The sequence below is a fragment of the Manihot esculenta genome, chromosome 10 (assembly GCF_001659605.2).
Source record: "Manihot esculenta cultivar AM560-2 chromosome 10, M.esculenta_v8, whole genome shotgun sequence".
Taxonomy (NCBI): Eukaryota; Viridiplantae; Streptophyta; class Magnoliopsida; order Malpighiales; family Euphorbiaceae; genus Manihot; species Manihot esculenta.
The window spans coordinates 2,685,794-2,702,267 of record NC_035170.2 but is presented as its reverse complement, the minus strand read 5'-3'; positions in this window follow the sequence as shown (position 1 = coordinate 2,702,267).

The following is a 16,474-nucleotide window of genomic DNA, read 5'->3' as shown; positions in this document are numbered from 1 at the left end:
CCGAGGTACGTCCTACACTTCTCATGACTTCTGCTAGAATTCTCGATATAGTAGATCTAGTGTCCTCTATCACCACCCCTTCCTCTCTTTCTCATTACTTTTTCAGCAACTATTTTGACACCACCATCTATAGGATTAGGGCACCCATTCCTAATGAGAGGATTGTTCTCCCCTACCTACCATTGGCGGGTCTGATAAACATCCAGCAATGACGCAACTTAGTCTTTTTTGTCAAACAGCGCGATTTTGGGCTGACCTTCCCTTTTATCCCTTTCTTCATTGAGGTCTTTCATCATTTTAGGGTGACTATTAGGATGTTGTCCCCTAATTCTATCTTGTTCATGTGCTATTTCGAGTTCATTTGCCTGTGCTGGGGTTTTGCCCCTTCTATTGAGTTGTTCTGCTCTTTTTTTTTTACTCGTTAGGTCTACCCATGGGTTCTATTACTTTGGTCTCCGGATTGAGTTGTCTATATTTTCTAGGTATAAGGACTCGATAAAATGTTAGGCCAAGGCTTTCATCGTTGTCAAGCTAAAAGAGAGCTCAGGGATCAATTGGGATGTCAGCCTCTCCTGGGGGACGTCCCTAGGGTTGTAATGACTTTCCTAGGTTAAGCCTGGTAGACTAAGTTTGCTTTCTTCAATTAGCCTTTATAAAGAAAAAGTATGACGTCGAGAAATGTATGTTTATATACAACCTAAGGGACAGTTGGGAAGCTGGTATTCTTTCTGGTTTTTCTTTCTTTTTATGTTTTTCTTTTGTTGTTTCGACTCTAACTGAATTGGTATTTTCTTTTCAGCTTCTGCTGTATCAATTGTAACGACCCGAAAATCGGACCGCTACCGGCGCTAGGATCCAGATCGGCTTAAGGCCGCCGGGACCCGTAGCAAGCCTAACATACATCCTGTGAACCTGTTTAATTCCATACATGATCAACAACATACATAAAAATTGAACTTTTCTTTTTCATTCATGAACCAAACTCAACCTGTGCATGCATTAACATAGACATTAACATTAACCCCACCTTGGAGTCCTCATCAATGCTCCAATGGGGTGACATAATCATGCATTAAGTTTGGTTAATTATAATCATCCATAGACATTTAAGATCATGTATCTAAAAAGGGATTTACAACATACTATGGTCAAGAACACTTCTAAACCTTAATATCATCATTACATTACATAACTCAACATTACATTACAATATCCATCATGTCCACTACGAGCTATTACATGACTAAGACTTTACTCTATCCGACCTCCTGCTCTATCTTGTACCTGCAAACCTGGGGGTTAAGGGAGAGGGGTGAGCTAACAAGCCCAGTGAGTAGAACCATAATAACATGTTAACAAACATGCTCATATGAAATGCATCATAACTCAGACAATTCACATCAAGGGTTGGGTGAACTTGTCACCAAATAGTCCCAACATCATTTTGTGCCAGGCCGTAGCATGGGGTCCTGGTCTTCCTGTCATATCATACATTACTTACCATTGCCCCAGGGCCTCCTCTGGGCGCCTGGTCTTCGAGTCACATATCCGTGCCAGGCCGTAGAATGGGGTCCTGGTCTTTCATTTCCGTGCCAGGCCGTAGAATAGGGTCCTGGTCTTTCCTCAGGGACTAATTGGGTCATCCAACATCCACCCACATCAACAACAAAGAATGCGATGCAACATATTCGTGAAATCTAATGCAATCATCCTATTGCATAATCATGATGCATGAAACATGGTAAAAACATTTAATTTCTCAATTTAAAAGATTAAGTTTAGTTCCACTCACATCTCTGGCTGACTCTGACAAACACCGAAGCAGCTGAACTCACTGTTGGGGTCCTCGGTTCCTCAGGTCCGAACCTACACAGGTGGACTCAAATGAGGGACCTAACATACATAAACATAACTCCAAAACATCCCCCCAAAACCCCCTAAAACACCTTAAAATAATCAAGGAATTCATGCAAAGGAGGGTTGAACAGGGCACTTTCGGCGGCAGGTTCAGCGGCCGAAAGTCCCTCCAGAGCCGAAAGTCATGCACCTTCGGCGGCACTTTCGGCGGTCGAAGGTTCCCTCCAGAGACGAAACTCATGCATGTTCGGCGGCACCTTCGGCGGTCGAAACTCCCTTCCAGAGTCGAAAGTCCACTTTCGGGGGCAGGGTTCGACAGCCGATACATGCTACCACAGGCAGGTTCGGCGGTCGAAAGAGCCTTCGGCTGCCAAACCTGGCTTCTCCCAAAGGGCATAAACTCGGCTCCAACATGCACAAACGCCTCCCAACTCATTCAATCATGCATTTTTATATTCTACAACATGCATACTCAAGCATACAAGCTCCTAGGGGCTTCAAACTATCCTAAACCCCAACTACAACACATCAAACAACCCACATTGTTCATAAACATAACAATAACCTAACATGCATTTCTACCCCATAGATCTTCATAAAACTTATTTAAAACATGCAAGAAAGGTTGGATCTAAGCTTACCTCTTGAAGATCGAGAGGAAAGACGATCCTAGCTTGGGGGTAGGGAGAAATCCACTCTTTGGTCTCCAAGCTTCCAAACTTGCTCTTTTTTGCTCAAATCTCTTCAAATCAACATAAAGCTTGTTAAAACATGAAAGATCGGAGGAACAACATCAAAAACAAACCATAGGAGAGCATGAACTCACCGTGGCCGAAAATGGGGAGAAAACTCGCCCGTTCGGCCATGGAGCTCTTATATAGGGCTGGTAGACCACCTTTCGGCAGCCGAACGTGCCCCCACATCTCATGCAAGTTCGGCGGCCGAACATGAGGTTCGGCAGCCCAACCTTTGAGACTTGCGGAAGCCTAACTTCCCCCTTAAACCATCCAATGTTTGGCGGCCGAACTTGAGGTTCGGCGGCCGAACCTGGAAAGGTCTCCTTGGTCTTTTTCATTCAAAACTCAGTTCCTTTCTTACTTAAAATCATTAAATACATTAAAATATTTTATGAAAACATGATTTTACCCTTCTAGAGGTTTTCGACATCCGAGATTCCACCGGACGGTAAGAATTCCGATACCGGAGTCTAGCCGGGTATTACATCAATGGACACCATCAAACTCTCCAAGAATTTCACCCTTTCTCGGAAGAGCATGAAGGCAACTTTGGCTGCATTTAAGGCCAATTAAACTATAGTTGATGTGACTCGGGAAGTCTTCCAGGTCGTGACCCTATTTCTACAACTCATCACTCTACCCTTGCCCCTACGCCTTCTCTGGCTTTGGTGCCCGCGGCAGGGGGCTCTTGCTCCGCCGCCTCGAGGACGTCAGTTCCCGCTAAAGCACCGGCTCCTGCCAAGACTCCTCATGCTCCTAAGGAAACCCATCCTACTCCTCTAGATGTCCCACTTATACAGGCCGTGGGAGCTGTCGCGATCGAGGGCAAGGCTATCAAGCGGGCCCGTACTTCAGAACTTGTGATCAAGGGCAAGGATGCTAAGCGTTCCTGTACCTTGGAACCTGCGAGGGCAGCCCCTTCCCCTCCAGTTGATAAAGGGAAGAAGTCGGTAGAGCACCTATAATCTACCACGGACGACGAGCTACTAAACGCCGCTGAGGTGACTGCTGAGTCTACTCCAGCTTCTGTGGCCGAGATGCTACATGAGAAGATGTTTGGAGGGGTTTCATATGCTTTTGATCCTTGCTTTCTTGCTCTCGTCAGCCATATGAACTACTCCACCAGACAACAAGCGGTCTTCAGTTCGCGATCCTGGAATAATCTTAGAGACAGTATGAGAGAGATGCTCCTCATGGTGAGTTGTTTGTCCTCCTTGAAAGTATTTCTATTCTTTTGGATTTCTTTAACTTTATTTTTGCTTTTCCTTGGCAGGCTTTGGGTGTGTTCATGGAAATCGATGCCTGGGATCAGTCTCTGCAGAGCTCAATGGATTAGCGCATCGTTAAGCCGCACCGAGACGATAATATCATTGCCACTAGTAAGGCCCACGGACACATCATCGAGTTCAAAATCAAATTGAGGTGCTTACCAAGTGGTTGGGGGAGATGAGGGAGGAAGTCACCAAGGCTTCCCAATAGGCTTCTGCAGCGGAGTCTTAGCGAGACGAAGCCTTAGCACAGCTGTCCACTTTAGAGAAGGCCTGTCGATAGCATGATGAGGCTAAGGCCCAACGCGACGAGGCTTTAGCTTTTGCTACTGTCCTCCAGCAGGAGCTCAATAAATACATCGAGGACCTGAAGGGCATGACTTTGGCGGCAGAGGAGTCCCAACTTCAGCAGCAATAACTCCGCCAAGAGGTCTCTACTGTGGAGGAGAGGTATACTTTGTCATTGAGGGATGCCTGAGTTGCAGAGTACAGGGCTCAGCAGGCCTGTGAGGAGCAATTGTAAGAGTACAGGAACTCTACAAAGTTGAAGGACAAAATCCAGTAGGCCTGTGAAGCACGACTGGAGGAGTATAAGGCCTCTGTGGAGTTACAAGAAAGAATATACGAAAAGGCCTTCCGAATGTTTGATTCAGGCTTCAACCAGGGCTTAAAGCTGCTAGGGATGCCCCCTCCGCTCCATTAGCTGACCTGCGAGCCCCTGAACTGGACTCTAACAGTGAGGAGGTCCGCTACGGAGAGGATGACAACCCTTTGCCCAAGAATCCTCCTCCTTTGCCCTTTGAATTGCAGGGGGGAACTCTATAAATAATTATATTGTCTTCATTTCTACTTCTCTTCTTCCCCCTCCTACTCATGCGACCCCAATTCCTCCTACAATCATGTTGATGGTCCCACTGGAGCCATCATTTACTAGTTCTCTGATCTGTCTCTTGGGCCTTTCCCCAGTCGTATTCTGTTGCTGCCTCTAGCCCTCTAGCTTCTTCATGAAATTTCGAAGGTGGCCTCTTTTGATGAGTCTTTGTATCTCATTTATCAACTGGTAACGGTCGTTTGTGTCATGGCCATGAGTGTTGTGATATTGGCAATATTTTTCCGAGTCTCTTCTGTTTACTTCTGCTTTCATGGGCTTGGGCCATTATATGAAGTCTTTGTCCTGGACTGCCACGAGCACTTTGGCTTTAGACACGTTCAAGGGAGTGATCTCAGTGAAAAGTCAAGGTTGATAGGGTCTTTGCTCCATTCTCTCCCACCAGTGTTTGTTCAATGCCTTTGGTCCCCAATCCTGCCTCCTCTCCGGCCTACCTTGTCTCTTGTCCTCCCCAGCCCTTCCTTTGTCTCTATCATCCTTAGCAAATATGCTTGTAGTTAAGGCATCATCCTACCTTATATACTTCTCTACTCTTTTCATTAGCTCTGTTAGGGTGGTAGAGGGCTTTCTACATAATGACCCGAAGAACTCTAGGGAGGTAGTTCCCTTATGCATAGCTTCTACACCTCTTCCTTCATCAAGCTCATGTATCTGCAAAGCCTCAAAGTTGAACCTGACCACGTACTCTCTTAAGGATTCATTCCTCCTCTGCTGAACAGTCTCTAAATAGTTTATCTTTCTCTCTGCAGAGACCCTGACGATGAATTTGCTGATGAACACACTCGCCAGGTTGATGTAGCTCTTAATACTTCCTGCCTCCAAGCTGTTAAACCACGCCCGGGCTGGTCCTGTTAAGGTGGTAGAAAAAACCTTGGACATCAAGGCATTCGAGTGGGTCTATAATTCCATGAATGTCTTATAGTTCAAGACATGCTCCTTGAGTTTCTCGTCCCATCGTAAGCTACCATTGTTGGCATCATGAACTTCTTGGGAATAGTATCTTGCTGAACTCGTCTCACAAATGATGATGAGGTTGATAATAGGGGACTGCTGTTGTCTCATGCTCCCAACTCCATTACTAGTTGTTCTTTCAGCATTTTTAACTTCTGATCTACATTTACATCCTCTCTCCTAGGCGTCTTCTCCAAGCGATAGTTTCTTTTTAGCTCTTCACTCTCCAACCTTTTTGCTAGCTCGGAGGAATAACTCTCAGCCGTTCTCGATAAGCTCTCTTTGTAACATTCCCAAACCTACAGATCGAAATAGAGCAACTATTAGATTTAAATTGCACCATTCCAAAGTTAGAGTAATTAACTTCAGGGGAGGTGCTAGCTTAACCTCGAGCTAATTAGGGGAGGTGCTAGCTTATCCATAGCCGTTTAACACACAATTCGTTTATAGATAGAACACTAAAAGTTGTGTTTAGAGGTCCAACGTGCATTTCATATAGAGTTATACATGCAAAGATAGAATTACAAGAAGAGTGACCAGTAATAGTATTTTAACATCTTCAAATTGTAATAACTGAATCATAGAAAACCCAAATAAGAAAATAGACATCTTAAAATAAAGCATCTAATGTGATAAGCAGGTCGGAATCAAGTTGTTATCGGGAGGTGTTTAGAGGTTTCCCGACATGCTAGCTTGAGGTGCTTATTTAAACCGACATGCTTTCTTAAATGAAATGAACTTCTCAAGGTTAAAAATGTAAGTTTAGTATATAATATAAAAGCTCACTTAAGTCCACATATGTAATTGCATATAGTATAGTATGTGGCATCCTTTACTAAGCTATTTTATAGACGGGTAAGGGGTGTTACACTCTTACTACCCTGCCTCTTGTTTTAGCTATCGACTCGTTTCTCCAACTGGCCTCTCTATCCCCGTCATCTATTCTCCTACTATTCTGTTGAGGAGCTTGATAGTTTAATGTGGGTTGGGGTTTATTGATGTTAAACCCCTTAGTGGCAGATGGTACACTCAACAGGGTGTTGAGCACTCTCTGTTGCAACATTTGACCTAGCTATTAGGCAGTGTTTTGTAAATGGAGAGCCATACTTTGCAGCTCTTGGTCAAATAAGGCAGTTCAAGGCACGGTTCTGGGCAAGCTCGGTGAAGGGCTGAACAATATAGAGGATTAGTTTAATGAGGCAGTTGGGTTAGAGAATGAGAATTGTGGTCTTTCCTGAGTTGAACTCAGGTCATTTAGGGTGTTTTCAGTATGGTTTTCACCATGGATGGCCATGTAGATCTCAGTGGGTGAAATGAGGATGAAAACTTCGGTGATGATAAGGTCTCCTTCATTTCCCATATATGGCACCGATTGATGTTTTGAGATCCAGTAAATAGTAGGCTCTAAGTGTATTTTGGTAAGTTTGGTCTAATTTGTCTCCCCCTTGCTTCCTTTATTTCTTTTTCCCTTTATCCTCTGACGCATAACCGCCGTCCTGTATTCGTACTTCCTGCCATAATCACGCTTGACCATACATAGAAACGTATTGCACCATTTTTCATTGTTAGGCGGCCATTTAATTTCATCCGGCGCCGCATAGACACGATCGTAAGTATTTTGGGATTTACTATCCTACGGGCCCAACAGATAAATCAAGTTGGGCCTCCTACATGTAGGCTCAAATCCTGTTCGGTCTGTCCAAACAGGTTCTGGACTTATATATGAGGCATGCCTAATCATTGGGTGTTAATAGAGTTGAAACTTGGTCTTTCCAGTATGAACTCAGTTCGAACCAGAGTGTTTGGAGTCTCATTATCATATTACATTCTATTTTTCTTGTAAATTTTTTTTAGTCATTTTGTAGTCTATTTTTTTAAAAAAATTATCATAACTTTTACTGTATTTGACAGTCTTGAAATACAATAATTTTTATAGTAAAAAAATTATGTTTTTTATTTATTAATATCACATCAATTGAAAGATGTTCAGGAGACTCAATGTTAAGTTCTGAATGATGTTCAGAAGATGATTCAACCATTTAAACTATACCGCTTTGACAACTACCAATTTCATTCATTCGACGACTCTGCATTTTTAGGACAGTAAAAGTTATCCGATTCATTTGCCATGATATTGTGAAAGAAAAATTTTAATAAATTATTATAAATTTTATTTTGAAAATAAATTTTTTTTATAAATATTTTCATTTTAAATAAAAATTTCGCTCATTTTATTTTATTTACTATATGAATTAAATTTAAATTTATCAAACTTATTAATATTGAATTAATAAATGAGTTAAAGCCGAATTATACTTCAAATAAAAATATTTAACCAACTAAGCATGAATTCTTTAAGTTGAGCTCGACTCAAATGGTTTACCTCTTTAAAAATATTATTAAAGAAAAAATAATAATTAATAAAAAAATTTATTATTTGATTTTATAGTATAAAAAATTTATTAATTAATCTATTAATTTTAAAAAATATATTAAAATATTTTACATTTAAAAAAAATTATTAATTAGTTTATTATTAATTTTATTATTAAATATAAAATGTTATTAATATATATACGCTATTTAATAATTTTTTTAAAAATATAAAAAATTAATTAATAAAATTTTTAAAAATTAAATAATAAAATATTTAACACTTAAAATTAAAAAAATAATTAATTAAAATTTTTTTAAAAATATTAATAATATTCTAATATATTTTCTAAATAAAAAATCAAATTATCAAATTTTTTTATACTATAAAAATTAAATAATATTTTTTCATAATTACTAATTAATAAAATTTTTAAAATTATAAATTAAATAATAAAATATTTAATAATTAAAATTTAAAAAAATTAATTTTTTAAATGCTAAAAATATTTTAATATATTTTTTAAATAATTTTTTATATTATAAAAATTACATAATAAAATTTATTAATTAATATAATAAATATATTTTAAAAAATGTAGGATAATTATTTAAAATACGACGGTTGCTTGAATTTTCTCATGTATAGTTCATCCGCGGGCAGTGGGTGATGAGTGGGAAGACGTCACTGTCTGCGTGTCATGACAAAAGATCGAAAGCCAAGGTCTTCTCTAGAACTCATACACACAGCTAAAGCTTAGCTAACATGGCAGACTCACGCACCTCTTCATCAAAATCCTTCCCATTTATATATTATATTAAAAAATATAAAATTATCTTTGCACTGGAAATTTAACCCATTTCGGTGCACATCTATCCACTCTATGCAGTCCGCGTCACAACGCTTCATTTTTCTTTGGGCTTATCAAAACCGCTGACGATATTAGTTTCTTGCGCCGTTCATTGAGCAGCTCTGATCAGGTTCCCATGTCCATTTATCGAGTCGAACCAATTTCAGTTTGAAAAGATTTCAATTCGAAAGCGTTTCAAATGTCTGATAATGTTTTATTAAACATTATCATTTTTTCAAATGTTTTATAAACATTTTAATTAAATACTCACTATATCTTATCACTTAAATGACAAAAATAAAATAGTTTTTAATTTAACTATTAAAAATTAGGCAATTTGCTAGTCTAATACATAAAAAATTAAATGTAATTTTTTTAAATGCATTAATTTTTTAATGTAAAATTAAGAATATAAAATTTAAATAATTACTTTTAATCACAAAATTAAATCAAGCTAATAAAAAATTACCTGAGTGATAATTATTATTAAAAACCGCGACAGATTAATATTTTTGGATACCAATCCAATTAAATTGAATTTAGATAATTTTAATTAGATTTGAGACGGATTTAAATTTAAAAAATAATATTTTTTAGTGAGTTCGAATCGAATTTGGATCGTATGCATAGAATATTCACAATTCGAATTCGTTTATATAAATAATTAATTTAATATAAAAAATATATTTTATAATAATATTTATATATTTTTTATATATTTTTATTCAAAAATCAAAATTTAAATATTTTTTAAAAATATTAAATTTTTTAAATAAAAATTATTAATAAAAAATATTTTTTATATAAATTATTAATTAAAATATATAAAATTAAATCGATCGGAGTATATTTATATAATAATAATTAATTTTAAAATAAATTTAAATAATTTAAATTAATTTTTAATTAAATTTTAAAAAATTTAAATATTATCAATATAAATTAACTTTAAATTTAAATAGCTTAATTTTTGCGGTACAACATCCGTTCACATCCCTAGTTATTATCTCAATTTGATATGAGACATTAGACTTTTTTTTTATTCATATTTAAATCTCATATATAATAAAAATAAATCTACATTAAACAGGAAAATAAACATATATTTATGATCGATCCACGACTCATATGGCAAATAAAATTGAATACTTATAATTAAGATCCGAATATTGTGGATTAATTAATATTGAGCATCCAAAAGAATAAAATTTAAATTATCGTTATAAAATTATTTAATATAAAAATTTATTAATTAATCATTTAATTTTAAAAAAATATATTAAAATGTTACTAAAATTTTAAAAATTTTACTAATTAATCATTTCATTAATTTTAATTATTACATGTTTTACTATTAAATTTTTTATATAAAAAATTTCTTAATTTGTTTTCATAAAAATATCATTAATTATTAATTTTTTTATATTGATAATATTTTAAATTTTTTAATAATATTTAATGATTAAAATTAATAAAATAATTAATTAGTAAATATTTTAATATATTTTTTTAAAATAAATAAATCAATTAATAAATTTTCATATACTACAAAAATTTAATAGTAACTTTTTCATCATTTAATTTAAAATTTTAATAGGTCATTTTTAATTCATAAAAAAAACTAAAGAAATCTCTATCCATTTTTTTTTTTTAATATGCATGGTAAAATTACATTAATTATATGAGAACTTACACTTAGAGTTCGAGAATAAGTCAACGCAATGCAGTAAAATTGAATCATAATAAACGGAATCAGATTAATTCCTCCCGCTCAAGGAAGTTTGGAAGCATTGCAGAGACCGCTGCCTCGAAGAGCCACCCATCCGACCACGGTCGAAAGAGCCAAATCCACTCCTTAAGCTTCCATGGGAAGCAATCAAAACTTTTTGACTCAACGACATAGTAAGTCACTTGGAGTAAATCTCCATCTCTGCTATCAAAAAATTATCGGAGAAAGTAGAAATCTTGACTTAATAATTTCAGTAAATTTTTAACTTTATATCTTTTTATTTTCAGTTGTGATTCTATTGTTTAAATCTGAATATTATTTATTATATATTTTAAATATTTTATTTACTATAAAGGAAATTAATTGTATAACTTGTTATATATAAATTATTTAAATTTATCAATGGAAATTATCTTATTTCTTCACTTTATACTTTACTTCTTTAAAAACTACACGCTATCATGACAAAGTAGAGCTCAGTTTTTACTCTCATCTAGTATGAAGAAATAACGAATGGTCTCTAAAACAGTAGAATCAACATTGAGATATCTTCATCAAGTATGCTCCCTCTGAAATGAGAAAAACTTTATTCTTTAATTTTCTCTTTTAAAGTTATAATCTTAGCCTCCAATAAAAGCATTAATACTATATCTCAATAGAATATCCTTTCTCTTTTGATTCTGATACGAAGAAACAATAAAAGTAAGAGAAAAGCAAAAAAAATCACAATAAAGTCAAAAAAAAAAAACCACATCAAAGGAGACGGGAGGCCACCAACAAAAGGAGCAACCAAAAAGAAATTTATGCAAATCTTTTTCCTACCCCAAGAGTAAGAGATGGCATTGGGCGACGATCTATTTTGCTTTTCTGACAGAACAAAAATTGAGAACTTTTAGAGAGAATTTTTCTCTCTCTACACTATGATCATTTATTTTCGTAAAAATATCACTAATTAGTTTATCTATATTAATAATATTTTAAACTTTTCAACAGTTGTTAACCGCTAGTATTAATAGAAGCAATAATTAATAGATTTTTTGAACTCTCATAAATGTTTTAATATATTTTTTAAAATAATACGATAACTAATGAACTTTTATATACTATAACAACCTAATAGTAAGTTTTCCATCATTTGATTCAAATTTTTAATAGACTATGTTTCTCATTGCTAATTCATGAAAATAAAAACTAAAGAAATCTCTATGAACTTTTTTTTTCTCTTGAATATGCATAGTAAATGATACGGAACTTAGGATCAACTCGTTATCAAAAATCTCGTCACACAACTTGATAAAAAACGAGGTAAAAATATCTACTAGAAGGTTGCTCTATTACGCTCCTAAGCAACCAATGTGATTAGAAACGAAGATTATTGAGCGAAATTTATTCTACTACACCCCTAACTAACTAATGTTATTAGAAATAAAGATTATAGAGCGATAAATCAGTTAGAAATACCACAAGGAAAACCTTGATGAATTTGTTAAACATGATAGTATACAAAAAAAAACTCATCTTTGTATTAAGAAAATTAAAATATTATTCATAATACTATCTCTATTAATTATATATGTAGCTGCCACCTTAAAGGTATTTTTATAATCTCCAAACTCTAATTTTAGTGTAATAAGGTGTAATTATAATATAGGAAAGGTATTCAGTCAAATAGTAAAACTAGATTACATTAAAGATATTTTTCCTAAATTGTTTTAGAGAAATCCCCTCTTCAATAGGCTGCATGAATTTGGTTTCTAATTTAGGCCAAATTAATTTAAAACAAATTCTATAAAATATTAAAATACCAAAATAACAAAATTGACCTAGGTGCAATTCAGACATACATTACGCGATCTGAAATTGTGTTGCGCATACACATATGAGTATGTTGTTTATTTCCTTATTCTCACATACTTTCCAAATATAGTTATTATTTCATAAGTCTTGAATTAAGCGATGGTAATTTTGATTGTCATGATTTAAACTTTTCCATATTAAATATTTGAAGAGTGTGAATACTTCAATTCATGACTTGTTGAAAAATCGTGCCACTCCCGTACTTGTATCAATAAATTATAGTTATTATATGAGAGGTGTTGCAAGTAGAGTCCAAGAGAAGTTAATTCAACGCAGTTAAACCAAACAATGAAATAGATCATATCAATCATTAAATTAATTCCTCTCACTCAAGGAAATTTGTAAGCATCCACGTTATGCTACTTGATCGTTGTATGCTATTTGGAAGAGCCATATCAATCATTAAATTAATTCCTCTCACTCAAAAAAATTTGAAAGCATCTACATTATGCTACATTGATCGTTGTCTATTATCTGGAAGAGCTGCCAAACCAATCACTACTCTTGTTGGAAAAAGAGTAAAACCCACACCAGAAACTTCCACAGGATGTCACGAGAATCCTAAGAAATTTGGAAGCATCTATGTTATACTACATTGATCGTTGTCTGCTATCTGAAAGAGCCGCCAAACCAATCATTGCCCTTATTGGAAAAAGAGTAAATTCCACGCCAGAAGCTTCCACAGGATGCCACTAGAATCCAAAGACCTAACAACACAGGAAGCCACCTGGAGCAAATCTCAACCTTTGCTATCGAAAAAGCACACACCGGTCTGAAGTGATGTGCAGTTTCAATTTTGGTTCGAGTTTATTTAGGAATCAGAATCGAATCAAAATTCAATACGATTTTGGTTAAGTTCTTTATTGTTTTGATTCTGGTTTGGTATCATTCTTGGTCCTTCAGTTCTCGTTCTTAGTTCTAAAAGAAAATTTATATATTTTTTTTTTAAAAGTCAAATTTGAAACACTATTTAAGTTTTAAAATAGTTATTAATACAAATTATATTATATTATATTATATTTGCAATTTACATACAATGCATATATAACAAAATTAATCATAAAAATAATAATATAAATAATATTATCTGCATGAATATTATAAATAATAACAAACTATTATTATTTATGCTTAAGTTAGTATTAATATTAAATAGATAATAAATTATTAAGAAAATAATATATCAAAATATACATAATAAATTGTATCAATTATATGAGAGGAGTTATAAGTAGAATCCAAGAATAAGTCAACTCAATGTAGTAAAACCAAACAATAATAAATGAAATCAATCATTAGATTCTCACTCGAGAAAATTTGGAAGCATCTATATTATGTTTTAGTGATTGTTGCTTGGAAGAGTCACCAAACCAACCATAGTTGTCGTTGAAAAAAAGTCAAACGCACTTCAGAAGAGGAAATCGCTTGGAGCGAATCTCCATCTTTGCTACTAAAAAAACACATACTAATACAAAAATGAAAAGTAGAGCTGGACCTCTCACTCTTATCTATCTAGTATAGGGGAATAATTTATGGTTTCTAATACAACGAAATCAACCTTAAAATATTATCGTCAAAACATATAGGAAGCTACTCGATAGAGAAAAACTCTATCCTCTAAAGTTAAAATCTTAGCCTCTATTACTAGTATCAATACTAAATCTCAATAAAACATTTTTTTTTTTTTCAATTCTGATATAAAAAAACAACAAAAGTAAGAGGTCTCTATGGGATGGGAGGGAGCAACCAAAAAGAAATCTATGCAAATTTTTTCTCTACCCAAAAAGTAAGGGAAGGCATCAGGAGACACTCTATTTTGCTTCTCCAATAAAATGAAAATTGAAAACTTCTAGAGAGAAATGAACTTGACTTGAAAAAAAAGGAGCAATAACTTTTTTACTTTGTCGGGAGTACAGGTATGTGAAATTACTAAGACATTAATGATTTTCTACATGAAAGATGGAGTATTCCGAAACTAGGTTCTTACAATTTTTCTACTTTTACTTGAAAAACTTAAATTATTTAATTTGCGATCACTCAATTTAGAAATTTTAAGTTTATAAAAAATATTAAAATTATGCTTATTTAGTTGATTATGCTTTTTAATTTTTTTTATCCTATTTAAGTTATTTATTAAATTTCTCAAGAGGCAGACTATTTAAAATATACAAGATAAAATATGATGGTGTTATATTTTTTCAGTAATCTTAACTCTAATTCAATGACTTGGAACATATAATTAAATTATAGAATATTTTCAAATTTTAATTTGATCTCAATTGATTTAATGCTTAATAAAGCATTAAAGCACCAACTTCTGAAATATCAGTATGAGACCTCAATACACTAGAACATTCATTTCTATCAAGACATCTTCATAGCCGGTGAATTATTGGAATCATAAAACATCACTTATTCATAAGTTTTTTTTAAAAAAAACATAGAATGATAAATACAAAAAATGAAATATTAATCGTTCGAACTGTATTTAATTAATTTAATTTATTTTACTCTATTTATAATTTAAATTTAATATTTTATAATTTTTAAAATAATTTTAATATTAACGGTTAAAATTTATTGTTCGAATTGTATATGATTAATTGTTTAAGATTGAATCAATGTCTTGTAATTAAGACTTAAAGTCTGAATACTGAATCTACTTTTTGGATAATTTGATAGACCTCCAACGACTTGAAAGGAGTGGGTGTGGAATTTGGTGAATTGTTGAAGATATGCAACTAAGCTTTTTATGTGTCAATGGTAGGTTTTAGTCAATTGGTATCTCAAATTGTCTAATTACGTTTCCTTTTTCTTGTCCATAACTACACTTCAAGTCTAGCAATTGGGTTAATTTCAAAACTTCAAGTGATACAATCTTAAGTAATATACATGAATTTGGTCCAAAAACTTTTATTACACTATTATATTTAAGAGTTTAGATACCAATATTTTGGTAAAATTTATAAAATTATTATTTTAATACTATTAAAGTAACGGGTTAAAATTATTATAAAAAATATATTTTTACTTTATGTAGTAATATATTTTAATAAAATGTTATTTTTTTTAAATATTACAAAAAAAAATTAACCGCTGACTTATAGGTAATAGTAAAAATAGATTTAGCGGTTCTCAAACTATTACTAATAGTATTTAAGATAACAATTTACTATCGCTATTTTAAAATTATTTTTATAGTAGCGAAAATACAATTACATTCTTATTTTTTTATTTTTCTCATTAATTTCATCACTAAGAAATTAAATTAACTAATCTATATTTGTTGAAAAAAATCTATAAATAAAAAACATTTTATCAGAAAATTATTTGTTTTTCATTGATTGATTGTTAAAAAAAATGATATTAATAAATTTATGCATAAAAAGTTAAGTGGTAGTAAAATTCTAATAGTAAGCAAACGATTTGTTCTTTTAAAAAAGAAATTAACTATCTTAAAAAAGATTACTTTTTTTCTTTGACAGAAAATTTTTGTTGATTAATTTTTTTTTAAATATTTCAAATATTAAAAAAATATTATCTCTAAAATAAACAGGGCTAAATAGTTACTAACATTATTAGACTTAGCTTAGGAGTCCACACTCCACAGCCCTCCATTTCTCTTTTGGGCCTAACATTGACAACAGTTAGCTCCACCCCCATACCCACAATATATACTTTGAGATCCATTCTCATTAAAGGAAACAAACGATTAAAGTCTGAGTTCCATTCATTAATCTGGACTCTTGAGTCCTGTAGAATGAAATAAAAAATTTTAAAATAAAATAAGATTTTTGAGTTGGTATGATTTAATTGGGATGTGGGTAACTTGAAGTTAGCTTGACTGTCGGATTTGGAGAAATTATATTATAATACAGTAATTTCATGTAAAATAGGTCAAATCAGTGAAATTAGAACATGCATATTGAAATAAATTTCATAAAATCTATTTTTATGTACAT